This window comes from Phocoena sinus, chromosome 1 (genome assembly GCF_008692025.1).
Source record: "Phocoena sinus isolate mPhoSin1 chromosome 1, mPhoSin1.pri, whole genome shotgun sequence".
Classification (NCBI taxonomy): Eukaryota; Metazoa; Chordata; class Mammalia; order Artiodactyla; family Phocoenidae; genus Phocoena; species Phocoena sinus.
This window is the reverse complement of record NC_045763.1, coordinates 109,339,418-109,356,444: the sequence shown is the minus strand read 5'-3', so window position 1 is coordinate 109,356,444 and position 17,027 is coordinate 109,339,418. Positions and strand designations below refer to the sequence as shown.

The 17,027-nt window shown below is 46.2% G+C and overlaps 2 non-coding genes across 2 annotated transcripts; one reads left to right on the top strand and one right to left on the bottom strand.

Moving 5' to 3' along the window:
• Positions 1-8,332: 8,332 nt before the first annotated feature.
• On the top strand, positions 8,333-8,405 carry TRNAV-AAC. Its single transcript has one exon. It is a non-coding gene; the product is annotated as a tRNA-Val (tRNA).
• A 6,719-nt stretch (positions 8,406-15,124) lies between these two features.
• TRNAN-GUU lies at positions 15,125-15,198 on the bottom strand. The gene has a single exon. It is a non-coding gene; the product is annotated as a tRNA-Asn (tRNA).
• Positions 15,199-17,027: the final 1,829 nt, after the last annotated feature.

Below are 17,027 nucleotides of genomic sequence, written 5' to 3'. Positions count from 1 at the left end.
AAAATTGTTTACCTGTATTTATTGTCTATAAAAAGTAAAATTTGGGCAGGAAAGAATAAAACCCAGAATGGCCTGAAATTCATAGCAAAGGTTAAAGGAAAAAATACATTTTCACTATTAGCTATCTCTATTTCCGAGAACTAGACCAGAAAGGCCGATAGTGGGAAAATGTTGGAGCTACTAAGCGTGGGGCCGTGGGACTCCTTGAACCCCATTACATGCTTGGAAAGAACAGAAAAACTATCACGTGAAAATATAGTAGCATAAAATCTGAACGTTTATAATGAAGACCATTTACCAGACCCGGGTGCACTCCCTTCAACAGAATGACAGAAGCTGCTTCTCAAAGTCATGAAGATCAGGGTTGCCTCAAGCCTGGAAAATAGCAGTTGTCCAATTTTCAGAAAGGTAGAAATAATATACTTCAATATATATAGAAGAGTAAATTTTATTTTGATCTTTTTCAAACTAAGAATGGATTGGTATTAATTAGATGACATGTAAGCACATAGAAAAGATTGGCACTGATAAGCAGAATGGGTTCACCAAGAGCAAGTTAAGCCATATTGATAACTTAGCAGGTCAGAAGAATGCCCAGAGAGCTGAGTCAAGGATAAAATTTAGGCCCATGTGCTCTATATTGGTCATGGCATTGCTCGGTTTTAAGAGAACTTCTAGTTGCCAACTAAGAGACATAGATTTGCTAGTTTTCAGAGGATGACAGAGTATTTCATGAAAAAAGGTACATGAGAAGAAAAGATTCTGAATAGAGGCTCATCAAATATTGGAACAGCTGCCATGTGGGAATGAAATTAGACTATGGAGTTAGAGGGCAGAATGAACACCGGTGGGTGAAAGTGACGTGAAGGCCAAGGTGGACTTGATGATGAGAGCCATTTCTACCAACTAGAACTGTCCAATGACAGAAGTAGCGTGCCTCATAGCGGAGAGAGCTCTCTGTCCTTGGAAGTATTCAAGACCAGAGTAGATGTTTCCTCATGGAGAATGTCTGAGAGTGAATCCTTGAAAGGAGAACTTGCTGAGCTAGATGCCTAAGGCACAATCCAACTGTAAGGTTCTATGATTCTTTAATCGATATTCACGGCTTGGTCTTTTAAATAGTTCTATTGCATAGTTTTTTATGTGCTTGTCTTTACTGGATGCTACCTTTCTCAGTAGGTTATTGCAAAGGCACTCACACCATCTCAATAGCTCTCTTCAACCCCCGTCAACCTCCCACAAATAAACCCAGCACATCTCCTGATGCCTCGGTACTAAGCTCAGTTTCCCTGAATTTAGGTGCCACTCTTATTTCTCTGAACCCAGATAAGTGCAGGTCACCCCAGGGGCCATTATATGGCCCTAGCTCACCTCAGATACCAATAGTGATGCTTCCTTCCACCTTTGCTTTAGATCTCAATATCAGTGTGGGTGTGACTGGGCTCACCTTCCAGCTGACTGCTTTGCAGTGATGAGAACCCAAATTCCCCCTCCTTTACCCCTTTCCAACCTGGGCTCACCAGAACACTCCAAGGAGATGGAATTCCTGAGGAGGCTCTGCTATCCTCTCAGTCCCAGCTTCAAGGGCTCAAATGGAAGGTAGAGCAAAAGAAGGTGGAGTGATAGTAGCTTTCATAGAACTGGAAGGAGAGGCAACAGGAGAACTTGTTTTTCCAGGATGAATGTACTTCCAGATAAAGACTCCAAATGAAGTGGCCCTCATTTCATGAGCTGGAAGTGACTAGGGCAAGACAAGTGATGCCTATATTTTTAGAATCCAGTATATGTATTTGATTGTGGGATACAATCCCAGTATTCACTGGAGGTGTTGTGTAATATAAAGGCTGTGCTTTATATTATTTTCCTAAAAGAATAACAAATTCCAACATCTTAGAAACATCTGGCCCCAAAGATTCAAATAAAGTGTCATGAGCCTTTACTGTATTAATTACAGCTGCTTGTCCCCACTATTTGCAGGAGGTTCTGGTTTGCCACTACTTTTTTGGTTTTTGCTTTAGACAAACAATGTAGGCTCTCAGGTATTTAAGCCAGTCCCAAATTCCTCATTTCTAACACCATAATAAAAAATCTAAAAAAAAAAAAAAAAACTACCTCATGTGGTTGCTGGAAGCATTGAGTGAGATAGTGAGATAATACCAAGCAACATAAGAATCACTGAACTAATGGCAATGCATATTCATTATATTTAAGATCTATCTCTTCTGTTTTGGGGTACATTGAAATGTACAAAGTGCTTTCACATGCATGATTATTCCATGTGGTGTGCGTCCATTTTTTTGCATTATCACATCCCTCTGGGCTCAATCTTCTTTGCTTTCTCAGGAGAGCACTCTTAGTCCTTCTCTTATTCTTTCAGTATTCTTTCTCAATCTAATCTCCCCTGTCTTCAAAAGAAATGTGGATACTGCCCTCAGCAACCCAATCTCCTTACATATTTAGTTTTTTGGGGAGGTAGTGGGGGGATGGGGGGGACCTGCGCCACACAGCTTGTGGGATCTTTGTTCCCCAACCAGGGGTTGAACCCAGGCCTTCAGCAGTGAAAGCACAGAGTCCTAACCACTGGACCACCAGGGAATTCCCAAGTTTCTTTTTTAAAAAAATATAGTGGGCTTCCCTGGTTGCGCAGTGGCCCTGGCCAGGGAAGATCCCACTTGTCGCGGAGCAACTAAGCCCGTGCGCCACAACTACTGAGCCTGAGCTCTAGAGCCCGCGAGCCACAACTACTGAGCCTGTGTGCCACAGCTACTGAAACCTGCGCACCTAGAGCCCGTGCTCCGCCGCAAGAGAAGCCACAACGAGAAGCCTGCACACCGCAACGAAGAGTAGCCCCTGCTCACCTCAACTAGAGAAAGCTCGCGCACAGCAACGAAGACTCAACACAGCCAAAATATATATATATATATATATATATATATATATATACATATAGTAGTGTTTAGTTATGTCTTCCCTGTATCCATTCTTCCTGCTCTCCTTGCCTTCCACAATGTGAGCCAGCCCGCTGTCTCAGTCACTGTTGTACATGCTTACATTCTATGCAGGCTTGAGCAAGAAACAATGCTGTACTTACTAGAAAAAGAATAGTTTTAATCAAGATGCTGTCAACAAGATGACTTGTCTCATGAGATCAGCCCAGGGCACAGAAGTAATCACATCTGTGGCTCTTGGGTCCACTTATTCATTATTGCCACTTATAGCTCAAACTGAAGGTAGAACAAAAGGTGAGTGACAGTAGCTTTCACAGAACTGGAAGGGGAGGTGACAGTTCTACCACTGTACTTATTTCTGTTCCCCATACTTGCCAATCACTAGTACTTTTGTGTAGTCTTACATCTATTCTGGGTTTGGCTGCTATGATGGCCATGATAATTTGCCTTATAGACCTTCGTAATACATAGATCTTAATTGACTGAAGGACCCAGCTATGCTTTAAAATCTATCTCTGAGGCCACATCTCCCATGGGCTGCTCCCTGCCAGTAGCTGAGTGCAGTGAGGATGCAAAGGCAGACCCATTCCTGGGAGACATAGGACTCTCTGTTGGCTGACTTTGGCTCAGTGACTCCACAATAACTTTGATGAATTTAGACTTCATGGCAGGCAGTCTTGGACACTTTCTCTCCCTGTCTTCCTTATTCAGAGTCAGATTTGCTTCATGTTCTAAGGTGTCTCCCATCCTTCCTAAGTACCTTCCAATTTCCTTTCACATAGGTATTTTCCCTAATATAGTCCTTGTATATTTAATCCTGCTCAGCATTTGCTTTTTGGAGAATCTGGAATAACATAGTTGTCATGTTGCCAGCCCCTTCTATGGCTATGTGCTGTGGGCACTTTGAACTCTCTTTGTTCCAGACATAACTGTCTTGATATTGCTCCCCTTTCCTCACCCTGCCTCACAGCCCCAGGGGAGTCTGTGCACTGTTATAATTAGTAGTTTATTTATTAAGCCCATAAACATAGAAGGTGCTGTGTTGATCACCTTCATTAGCTTATAGTCACCTGGCACATACCCATGAGCATAGGACATTCAAAGAGCAGAATAAACCATTAAATCAGAAAGAAATGAAGGTATTTCATACTGACAAATCACGGGAATGCTTAGTGGTTTGGCAGCCATGTAATTTCTCAGCCTTAAAAAAGATGAAATCTTGCCATTTGCTACAGCATGTATAGACTTGAGGGTATTATGCTAAGTGAAATAAGTCATTCGAAGAAAGACAAATACCATGTGATTTCACCACATGTGGAATTTTTTTTAATTTTAAAATAAATGAACAAGCTGAGCCATACAAAAACAAACACATAGGTACAAAAACAGGGCAATGGTTACCAGAGGGGAAGAGTGGAGGGGCGAGGGAGAAGTGAGTAAAGGGAGTCAACTGTATGGCAAGAGATGGAAAGTCAATCTTTGATGGTGAGCACACTGTAGTGTATACAGAAGTTGAAATATAATACTGTATGCATAAAAAATATTATAAACAAAAAGATGAGTAAAATGATACCCTGGCAGGGCACAGAGAGCCAGGAAACAGCCAAGGGGCAGCTGCACTTCCCTGAAGGGTCCCTCCCAAGGTAGGCAGTTCTAGCACTCAGGCTGACCCAAGACCCCACTGCCCGCCAAGACAACCAAGCAGGGTCTGCAGGGCAGCGGGTTCTGGGGGCGGATTACAGCCTAGTTGTGTTCCTAAAAGCTCAACGCCATTCTGGCCTGCACTGTCAGGGAGAGCCAAAAAAATTTCCACCTGAAGCTTCTTATGGCCTGCAGAGAACAGGTCAAGAGGGGCCTCCTTGCCAGGACAAAATCTCCCCTTGGCCTTGGAGGACAGGTACCACAGAAGCTGGTTTTGAGGGAGACGAAGGAAGGGAGCGACAGCGGCTCAAACAGTGATCTTGAGTTGAGATGTCTGCAAGTTACTCTCAAATGGTGTAGCAAGTTATGTACATTGGAGAGAGAGTTAGAAAGCAAATGTGAGGGAATGTTAAATGGTGCATTTAGGTGAAGAACATATGCTGTTACTATTCTTGCAAATTTTCAGAGGTTTCAAAGTAGGTGTTTTTTTTGTTTGTTTTTTTAAGGAGTAATTGGTACTCAGGTCCCAAGTTCTCTTTAGATGGACACTGAAAGTGAGGCTGTAGGTATCTGAGATGATGGGAGGAGTGGAGGCGAGGGAGTGCCCAGGCTGCTCATCACATCTCCCCTCTCCCCGCGTGGGAGCTGCCTTGGACCCTGGAGACCGACCTCAATGGCCTCAGAATTCTGTGCAGAGACTTTAATCCATCTGGACGTTGGGGCACAGCACACTTCTGCAGAAGAAGTAAAGGCGGCTGCGTGTGACACTTCAAAAAACGAGCTTCTCTGACCGGGAATCAAACCCGGGCCGTGACGATGAAAGCGCTGAATCCTAGACACTAGACCACCAGGGAGCTGTGCACTCTGCGTTTGTAAGTGATGCTAGGAATCCTGCGAGGGGCTGCCAAGGCTGTTCATCGCATCTCCCTTCTCCCAGCCTGGGAGATGCCTTGGACCCTGGGTCCAGACCTCACTGGCTTAAGGATTCAATGCAGAGATCTACTGCATCTGTGCCTTGGGGCACATAACACTTGTGAGGAGGAAGTGAAGATTACTGAGTGCTGAGATGCCACACACACACAAAAAAACTTCCCTCATTGGGATCGAACCAGGATAGCAGCGGTGAAAGCGCCGAATTATAGCCAAGAGACCACCAAGCAGTTGTACGCAAGCCCTTTGTTAAGTGATGGTAGGAAGCCTATAATGAGTGTCTGCTGTCTCCCGCCCTCCTGTTCTGAGTGCCGCACCTCCCTCCAAGGAACTGTACCCGAAGAACGTTCCCTCCCTGCTTTCTCCAAAAGAGGAGCCCCACGCGAAAGGCCGAGCGCTCTGCGGGACAGTGGACGCGCCCGCGAGGCCCGCCGGGGCCGCAAGTCCCGAGCGAGTTGCCCCGTCTGGGCCGCACCTCAGAACTGCCCTGGAGCCGCGCCTTTGCCAGGCGACCGCGTGTGGAGAGCAGGCCGCCGGGGAAGGGGCTGTAGAGACAGGAGGGGAGGTGCGCGGGATGAGACCCCGGGATCCCCAACACCATAAAAGACTCCCGGCGGATGCAGGATCCGGGACGGCTGGACGGAAAACGCTTTCAAACAAGGCTGCGCGCCCAGACCAGGTTTCCGGGTCTTCCTCTCACTACCTGCGGCGCCTGCTGTTCTCCCGCTTTAGATGACGCCAACTCCAGGTCCTAAGGCTCCGACCAAGAGTTGTCTCTGACGCATCGTTTTCCTCAGACCCCACATGCAGTTAGTTAGGACTTCGTGTTTGCTTCTCAGTCCAGGTGGACTTTGGCCTACACAGTCCCTCCTTTTCACGACTCTGGACTTGGGCAAACGACTCTCATGATAAAGGCGGGGAAATCAGTGTAACGCTCGGCTCTCTCACCCTGAACTTCGGATGGGGGGGATGGGCGACCCTTGCGTTTTTTCCTGGGCTGCATCCCTCTTCCGGGCCCGTCCTCGAGGCCAGGGCCGGGGCCGGGTGCCCTCAGCGTGCTCCTCTCGCCGGCTCTGGAGCCCCGCGCCTTCCCTTGCGGCTGCAGGGAGGCTCCAGGGGCCGCCTGATCGGGTTTGCGGGCCCCAGCGGCGCGGGTGTGTGTTTGTGGTCCCTCGGGAACCCGCTGTCCCTCCGCCCCTGTCGAGAAAAGGACGACCGCCCCCTCGTCCTGTCCACGTGGGACGGCAGCGCGCCGGACGCGACCGAAAGACGGCGAATCCGTTCCTCTGGCTGCGCGTGGGAGGTGAAAACTGGAACCTGGAGGGGAGGGAAAAGGGGGAAAATCTCATGAAATGTCCTGATCTAAAGTTATTTTCAAGTCCGCCTCTTTGGGGACTCAGCCCTCCAGCGCTGGCAAGGATGCTGCAGTCCGGTCGCACCCTCGACGGCACTTGGAGTCGACGCGCAGCAAGGCAGAGCCCCGCGGCTTGGGGGTCAGTGCGCACGCTGCCCGCGCCTTCCTCGGGGTCGCAGCACTTGAACCTCACGTGTGAAGGAAACGCGATGACCGCCACAATAAGAAAGAAGGAAAACAAAGACTGGAGAAAATGACACGTGCTTCCCCAAACTTGTAAAGCTTTACTTTTAAAGGAAACCAGACAGAGAGACACAGACACACAGACAGACAACGTTGCATTAAAGTCTTTCAGCAAAAAGAAAGTTGTCGGCCTGCTGGCCGTGTGTGAGGTGAACACGAAACCCCCTCCAGACACCGGCTTTCTGGCAAAACCGCCTTTACCTCTTTGTCTTCCTAGGTTAAAATTCGCTCTCCATGACCTGTTGAACCGGAAAATTGTAAAAGGCAAATAAAAAACGTTTCAGACATTGTACAAGGCAAAACAAAACCGTTCCTCAAGAAGAATGTCAAGTACGATGAGGGAGGAATGAACAACTGTGAGATCGGCGTGGACCGCGCCTGCGTCCTCCGCGGCTGGGCCTGGTCTTCAAACGAAGGCAATACAGGCCTGGGTTGATGTTCGATGTTTTTCCAACAGCCAAACGACCTGAGACGTCAGCCTTTGCTACGGTTCCTGCTAAGCGTGAAAGTGTGATTAAAGTACTGGACTTCAACTACACGACTAGAATAAGCCACAGGGGCACCTGAGCAAGCCCCTTTGCAGGGAAGGACACCGAAGAAGCGCTGCTGCGAAAGGGCTTTCGAGGAAGGAGCTCGCGGGTCAGGCGTGACAGAGCAGAGGGGAGGGAGGAGAGAAAGAGGAGGGAGGGGAGGGAGGGAGGGAAGGAGGGGAGGGGACGGAGGGAGGGAGGGGAGGCAGCGAGGGGGAAGGGAAGGGAGGGTCCTATGTTTTGCAGGTGGAATCGAAGCATCGATCATTTCCGAGAGCCCAGAGCACTGACCGCCTGCGCCGTGAAAAGGGCCACCGAGGCGCGGGTCCGCAGCCTTGGAGGGGTGGTGTCGACGCTGCTGGGATGCGAGGTCACCTGGGGCTCAGGCTCACCTAACCCCCGGCTCCTGGGGCTTCCGGAAGCTGGAGAGTCCGCGGGGGCGACCCCTGCACTCGGTGCATAGCTGTGTGTTGGATGCGGGATTGGCAAGTGAAACTGTGGGGGCCCCAGGGACCTCGCTTCGGGGGAGGCGAGGAACCCTAAACGATGGCCTCTCGGGAGCTGCAGTCTCCTTACCTGAGGGCTCGCCTGTGCTCCCAGGGTCCTTTGCTTTCGAAAATATTTGTGGCCAGTCGTGGCAAGAGATACAGTTCTTGGATGTGTCATTAGGGTCCTGAGAAAGAGTTGTTTCTGTAGTGTAGTGGTTATCACGTTCGCCTAACACGCGAAAGGTCCCTGGTTCGAAACCAGGCGGAAACACGTACATTTTTTTCCTGAAACTAACATTCACGTTTAAACACCAAAGAACGGAGTGGGATGGATTGAGGTAACGCGTGTAGCTGTATTTTTATCTCCCCGAAATACAGGAGGAGTTCCCTTATTGCCTGAAAGCCTACTCAGCACTAGCAACCATCCCTCCTTTGTCTGCTCTGTGTCACTTTGAAGACAAGGCCACAGACAGACCAAGAAAGGCACAGGACAAAGCCAAGTTAAGGTTATCTTTACATTCGGAAATCCCCTCACCTTCTCATGTGGCAACTAAATCTCCTCTACACGCTGGCACGTATTTTGTCTCTGGAAACAAGAAGTTTATCCCTGTGAAGCTCACTTGCTTACCCCACCTCAGCACGCTTGCGGAACACGCTGATTTGTGTGACAGAACAAAAGAGACCGACCCAACTCCGTACCGGGTGCTCGACCCAAAGACACATAGACGAATTTCAGGCTCCAGAATTGCAGCTGGTAGGGGCACGTAAAGGAGTCCTTACACGTGCCATTATCAGGAGAGCCCCTGTAGTGAGCTCAGAGATCAGGAAGTAGACGGAAACTCTCATCGGCCGCTTAGAGCCAAGTCAGCACCTGACACATAAGGAAACCGAGGTTCAGAAAGAGAGCATGACCTTGGCTCTGCCGCACACAGCGCTAAAGCTAGACCAGGATGGAACCCAGCCACTTACCTTGCGGCCTGGCCTCAGAGCCCAAAGCGTCACCTGGAACAGGAGAGGTGAAAGGTGATGAGCAGCGGTGCAAGGGCTGGGAGCCTTTCACAGCTGCCTTCAGCCGCGGGCCGCTGGGAATCGCCTCCTTTTCTGCTGTGCCATTCTCAAAAATCTAACCTTACTCTTACAGTTTTCAACTGGAGAAGCCAAATTATGGAGGTTTGTTATGTCTGGTTGCCTGGTAGCTACAATTTGGCGTTTCACTGCTGGGGCCCGAATTCGATTCCAGGTCAGCAAAGCTCTAAATTGCGCTAAATCTTCCTCTTCCCGAACAGAGGTAGTTTGCCAGAAGGGCGATGCAAGACCTTCCTCAGGCTTCCTATCACCAGGCACCCTCCGTGTGGGGGAGGGGAAATGTGATGAACCACCAGGGCTTCTGCCCTCCACTCCACTCTTTTCTTCCTTTATTTCAGAAACCTAGTGTCTCATATATGGAGTTTTCATCCAAAGAGAACCTGGGACTTAACTTCGAAAAACTCATTAAGAAAACAAAAACATAAAACCTTTTAAATATACAAAAATTTTGAAACACTAACATTGTCTATTTTGTACCTAATCTCACAGTTAACATTTTCCCACACTTGCTTTCTCACTCTCTCTCCATATACATGATTTGCTACACCATTTGAGAGTAACTTACAGACATCTCAACTCAAGATCACTGGTTAGGCCACTGTTGCTCCTTTCCTTTGACATCTCCTTCAAAACCAGCTTCTGCGGGACCTGTCTTCCAAGGACAGGAGGAAGCTTTGTCTTCGTGAGGAGGCCCTTCTTGCCACTTCAGAAACCTGGAATCTGTTCTCTCCAGGCTTGTAGAGAATCTTCAGGTGGTGTTTTATTCGGCTCTCCCCCAAGTGCAGGCCGGGCATGCCCTGTGCTTGTAGGAATCCCGCCGGACCATCTGCCCTCCAGACTCCTCCTGTTTCTCTTGTTGGCCAGTGAGGTCTTGGGTCAATCTGAGTTCTAGAACCACCTACCTTGGGAGTAACCGTCAGGGAGGTGCAGCTGCCCCCTTGGTGCTTACCAGGCTCTCTGTGCCCTGCAGGGAGCATAAAGGGTTCTGACTGGATAGAAAGGTGAAGGATCTTTCCTGTGGTGGGAGGATGAGTGGAACAGGTGGTAAATACATTAAAGGGAGAGGGAAAGTTCTCAAGAGCTTCCCAGAATTGTCTGCATGGGTGCTGTCAGGGCGGGTGGCTGCCCTGTGATAATGGTACTTAATCTTGTCTTGGCCTTGACCTGGGCCAGGGTCCAGTCTGAGTCCAAGCAGACAGAGGCATCCTGGTTTGCAGAACATATTCCATTGTGCCTCTTTCCAAAGTGGGGTAGTCACTGAGCTTCTAGTTCCAGGATCCCAGGGGATGGCATCCATGGGTTGGGTTTTGTTCTTGAACTTTCTTTCTTGGTGACATGTAACTCGGGGCAGGGGGTTGGGGGAAGTTTAGCTCTGGATAAATTTGTGGTCTTCAGTGCTAGGTAAAAAAACAAAAGCAAAAACAAAAAAGAAAACAGAACAAAAACAAAACACTTTTAAAGACTTTAAAGAATTCTAATAATTGACATATAATGGCATAGACAATGTTTTTGTCATGTCATGCTTATAAAGATGACTCCTTTTATGCATCTCACCAATTTAATAATTTCTAAGAGCTATTTTCTTCTAATAATGAAGAAAATATTGGTAGCAAAGAACTCCAGTTCTATTTTTGTAGAAGTCTCAGATTTATTTTCTCTTCAAAATCCTAATGACACTGAACTGCCTAATTTTGCTATATTATTTTTACTGGCCCAATAAGCAAACTTAAATTCCATAAATATTTAAGTTTATAAGATTTAAAAATATGTGTTGCAGTAAATTAAATATACCATATGATATCTTTTAAATGGAGATTAAGTCTTATGATTCTAGAAGTAACTGTGTTAATTATTCCACCTACCATTTTTCAGTCATTTGCCTCATATTTTTATAGATTATAAAGTGGCCATATGGTAACAGGTTAAAAGGAAATGTCAGTACTTTAAGGGATGTTTGTGAGCATGGCCAACACTGTCATTTTTAAGAAGTGTAAAACACATGCAATGTCTGCTCCAGGAATTAAGGAGCTGTCACTGGACACTTGCTGTTTTCCTGAAGTGTTTTTAGTTTTTAAAAATTTGTGTAGGGGGTTGTTCTTTGTTACCTGCCTTCTAGATCATGAGTCACCCTTTTTCCGTTCTTTGTTAGGCTTTCCTTGTCTTATTTTTCACTGCTAGTGCCCCGGGAGAGGGGTGGGAGGACACACCTGGAAAGGACACAGTGCCAAGCTGTTGTGTTCCTGCCACACTTTTTTTTTTTTTGGATGCCTCCAGATGTGGGCTCAGGAGGGCAGGGACCTTGGGTTTTCTCACTATGCAGTATCTCTCCCAGAGTAGGGCCTGGCATTTAGTAAGCCCCTAATATGTGCTCAGTGATTGAAGACATTCTAATGAGAGATCCTGGAAAGCAGGAGAGAAGGAGAGAAAAGTGGGTAAGATTGGGGGCAGTCTAGAGTATGAGGGACAGAGACAGACAGACAGACAAAGACAAACAGAGAGAGAGAGAGAGAGAGAGAGTGAGTGATTGAGAGAGAGAGTGATTGTCCAGGAACCATATTTAGTGTGTAAAAGCCAAAGAGCTCAATTATACTCATGAGATTCAACAGAAGAACCAAGGGAAGGTGAGCCAATAACTCTTTGTGTCCAGGTCTGCACTTGATGCATTATTAGCAGTAGGAGTCTGTTGGTTCTAATGATTTGTCTCAAATGGGGTAATTTGTTTTTTCAAAAATAGCCAAACACTGTCAAGGAATTACATAGTGACAGTTATCAGTATGCTAGCTCACCCTGGTATAGGATGCACACAGCCATTAGATTGTGTGCATTCAACAAAGGCAAAAATGCAATTGACATGGGAAAGGGAAGAGGAACAAATGTCTGAGACCAATGGTTTCCCCACCTCCAACCAATAAGCTACTTGGCAGGAAGCAATCTCAGGTCATTCTAATCAGTCTTCTCTGGACCCGATTATGTAGGTCACCACTGAAAACGATTACAATTGTTGGAAGACTTTCTAAACATCTTGGAGGTTTAGTTGCTGAACATATGCAGTAGGTGTCCCTGGGTAATGTCCACATTGTCTTTCTGTTGTATTTCTTGCTTAGTTGAGCCCAGAGGCCACCACTCCCGTTTTTAGAATATCAGATAGATGTACAAAGCTTGTTGTACTGGCAAGAAAAAGGGTCTTTCATCAAGCTGGAATAATACATTGGGATATAAATAAGCACAACTCCTATTGAAGCCAAACTAGGAACATATAAAAAGATGCCTTCAGCTTCTGGCAAATGTGGAGTGACAGAAATTATTGTATATTTACCCTCTTGCTTGAAATCTCACCCTCCCCTTCTCCCCTGCCCCCAAGAAAAGCAAAAGAGAAAAAGACATGAAAGGCTAGTTTTCCAGACGCTGGAAATCCAGCAACAAAGGAGACAAACAAACAAGGTGAGCCCTACCATTGGCCCAGCTTACTGCTTCCAGAGAGATTCAAAGCTGGGCATGAAGAGTAGGATCTGAGGCTAGGTCCTCGATAGAGGAGATAAAGCTGAGAGTCTGTGGAGAGCAAGGTAGCTGGAGTCCATAGGACAAAGATCCAGTGATGAGAGAGATGGAAGAGAGAATCCAGACATATGAAAAAGATCTTCCTCAGGTAGTCAGCAGAGTTCTGATCAGGGTCTACTTGCAGAGGAACTGCATGAAGCCAAGGAAAGAAAATTCTGAAAAGATCGTGGAACTGTGCCTGGTACTCACACAGGGCAGAAAATCTTACTCAGTCCCACCAGCCATACTGGACTACTCATCATTCATCGGCCATTGGCAAGAGCCCTCAGGAAGTTTGCCTCACTAGTGGGACCACTCAGTCCTAGACTGATCTACCTAGAAATCATAAAAGTAAGATCTAAAGACATTAAACTGATTACAAGTCACTTAACTGCTCCCCAGAATGAATCTCAAGTTTCATAGGAATGTCAAAATAGCCAGTTTCCTAAAAGGGAAACTCTGACAAGGTCTGGCATCCAATCAAAGAATACCAGCCATGCAAAGAGGCAGGAAAACATGTCCCATAGGGAGGAAATAATCAATCAATCAAAACTGAACCAGAATTGATATAATTTAAAATTAGTAGAGAGGATATTAAAATAGTTATTATAACTGTGTTACATATGTCCAAACAGTTAAGTAGAGATGTAGAACATATACAAAAGTTGAGAATCAAACTTCAGAGATGAAAAATATAATGTCTGGGATAATATATTCACCAGCTAGAATTAACAGCAGATGAGACATTGCAGAAAAAAAAAAAAAAAAAAGACTGTGGAACACAAAGCCACAATTTTAAAATATCCAAAATGAAATTCACAGTCAAAAAATTTTTTTTCATGAGCATGCATAAGTGAAGGGTAGGGCAACTTTAAAAGACCTAATATAATTGGAGTCCCTGAAAACACTGTGGGGGGGCGGAATTTTACGGAAGATTTTTTTTTTTTTTTCCGGTACGCGGGCCCCTCACTGCTGTGGCCTCTCCCTCTGCAGAGCACATGTTCCGGACGCACAGGCCCAGCGGCCATGGCCCACGGGCCCAGCACCTACGCGGCACGTGGGGTCCTCCCGGACCGGGGCACGAACCCACGTCCCCTGCATCGGCAGACGGACTCTCAACCACTGTGCCACCAGGGAAGCCCAGAAGAATATATTTTTGAAGAAACAATGACAGAAAACATTCCAATCATAATTAAAATTATAAACCCACTGATCCAAGGAACCAAATGAACCCTAACACAAGGAACGTGAAGAAAACCACACCTAACACGTTATAATTAAACTGCTCAAATCCATTGAAAAAGAAGGAATCTCAAAAGAAGCCAGGAGAATAAGACATGGTGCATACAGAAAAAAATAAAGATTATATGATATTTCTCATCAGAAGCAGTGGATATAAGAAGATAGTGAAGCAACATCTTTAAAGGACTGAGGGGAAGAAAAAGTTTACGTAGAATTCTATGCTTCTTCCCCCCAAAGAGTCTTTGAAAAATAAGGGTGAAAAATTTACAGACATACAAATGTTGAAAGACTTCATCACCAGCAGACCCACACTACAAGAAATGTTAAAGAAGTCCTCCAGGAAAAAGGAAACACACCAGATGGAAATCTGGATGTACACAAACTGATGGACAACGAAAATGGCATCTGCAGGGAAAATATACAACATTTATTTTTATTATTGGTATTATTATTACTATTTAAATCTTTTTAAAAACATGGGACAGTTTAACGAAAAGTAACAACGATGGATTGTGGGGTTTATAACATATGCAAAGTAAAATGTATGACAATAGCGTAAAGGCCGGCAGGGGAGAAATGTGAAGAGGTGTGGCATCGTTGGCAGGCAGGCTGTGGTAAGTTACCGATATACGCTGTAAAGCCTAAAGCAGTCGCTAAAATAGCAAAAGAAAGAGTTATAGCTAATAAGCCAACGAAGGTGAGAGAATGGAACCATATACAAAACCATGTAAATACTATGATAGAGCAGTTGCTCTTCCAGAACTTTACCCTATAGACATGTGCACACGAATGATTTTTTATTTGTTAAAAAAAAAGCATAGGACCAAATTAATTTCAAAGTTATATGGAAAGGTTTCAATAAATACTAGTACAAACAAACTATGGAAGAAACTTCATTGTTAAAAGGAACCCAGAAGATAACGATGAGATGAGGAATCCTGGATTCCAAGTGACCTGTTTTCCTCCAGAGCTCTTCTGCGAGGATCAGTGATGATCTCGGCTTACGTCCTCCTGTTGTGCATAAGACTTGGGGGACAGAAGAGTAATGGAGGGCTTCTGCACTTTTAGAGCAGTGTACAGGGTAGAAACAACCGCAAACCCTTTACACTCTAAAACGATAAGGCCCGTCCCTGAGTGGGCTCGAACCACCAACCTTTCGGTTAACAGCCGAACGCGCTTACCGATTGCGCCACAGAGACACCTGCAATTTGCCCTTCCTCTCCCCTCCCCCACCTCATCTCAATAGAGAGCAAGTCCGCCTTTCGCAGGACTGAGGAGCTGGCTCCAAGCTTCGGACAACCGGAGACGTGGAGTCGGACGCAGCGCGTTCGTTCCGTGGGAAAGCCGTGCGTCGGGCGATTCTGAAGGCAGAAGGGAGAAGAGCGTCCCCGCCGCGCCTTGCTCCACACCCGCAGCAGTTTGCCAGCGCCCCGGAGACGCCAGGGGTCGCGTACCCTACCCGCCTGAGCCGAGTAGGGTCCAAGGGAAGCTGAACGCCCCGGTGGCTTCGTGATGGCTCCCCGTTTGCTCCGTCTTCACCGACCATCTGGGCTTGGCCGCGGGAGCGGGAAAGAGGGGTTGGGGAGGGTTGCTCAAAAGGGAAATATAAAGAGGCGGGAATGAAGCAGGGGAGGCAAGGACAACGCAAAGATAACTTCCTGGAAGGCTGTGCAGAGACAAGGGCTGGACACAGGGGAGATGAGAAATGCGTCAGAATTGGGAGGGGATAACGGAGGGAAGATGTGAAGGAAAATCAGGAGTGCCTGCAGTTATCCAACAACAAAGCAGAGCAGTAACTGGAACGGATTTATGTCAAAATGAGAAGAGCAAGAGTGCATTTGACTGCCAGCACGGTGGCGCGCTGTGGTCGTATAGTGTTTAGTTACTCTGCGTTGTGGCCGCAGCAACCTCGGCTCGGTCCGAGTTATAGCAGCTTTTTCCCCATCTTTTGCGTTGTAATCTACCAAAGCAACTCTTAGCTTGTCGCTGGCTTGTCCAAACGGAGTAAAGGTAAGGAGATACGGAGGTCAGCCAGTCAGTGCACTAGGCTATAGAGCTCTGGATTGTGCTCCGGTCTCACCATTTAAGAGAAAATATCTTAAAGATCAGGTTCAAGCTCTAAATGAGTCTTATATGTAACTTCACGAAGGAAATGGGTTCTAGTCACACGGGATTTTGTTCGGCTTTGGTTTTTGGTGCAAATGTTTCAAACATCAGTCATGTCTTTTTACACAAATAAAACAGATTTTAAAGAGTTTCAGTATACTGCAAAACGATCATGGTCTACACTGGATTTTCTGACGTCCGCCCACCAATCCTAAAAGGAAATTTATAAACGTGTGTTTACAGGACAAAATGCACAAATCATTAATGGGCAGCTATTTAACTATTGAAATGTGTGATCGTCACCAGGATTGACAGAAGATTTTTATCATTCAAGCATGGCCCTTTGATACTCTCCAGGTAATGCCTGTACATCTCCTGCTACTTTAAATTACTCTGATGTCTACCCCTTCAGATTAGGCTTGTCCTTTCTTCAAGTTCATATGAATGAATATATAATTTTTCTATCTAGCTATTAACAAGCAGCATTATGTTTTTGATATATACGTATGTTATTGAGTTTCTCACACCTTAATTTTGGTGTTAATGATAAGCATTACACTAATGTAAAACCATGTCACAAATGATGGACATTTGGGTAATTTCAAACTACAGCTTTGGGGAAAGGCTCATATGAATGCCATTCTACTAGTTATTTGTGGATCTGAGAATAAATGTCCACTGAAGGAAAGAGAGCAATGGACAGGAAATTGACAAGGAAAGCAAGACCGATGGCCTTCTATCCTAGAGGTTTTAGGTATGGGGAGTGAAGGGGAGCAGTGAGGCAGGTCATAGAGAAGGGAATATTTACTGCCACTGAAGAGCACTAAAAGTGACTAGACACTAGAATATGGCTTGCCAGTCCACAGGTGTGTCTGAAACACTCATGGTTCCATAACCTTACGTGCCACCAGCAACAGATGCA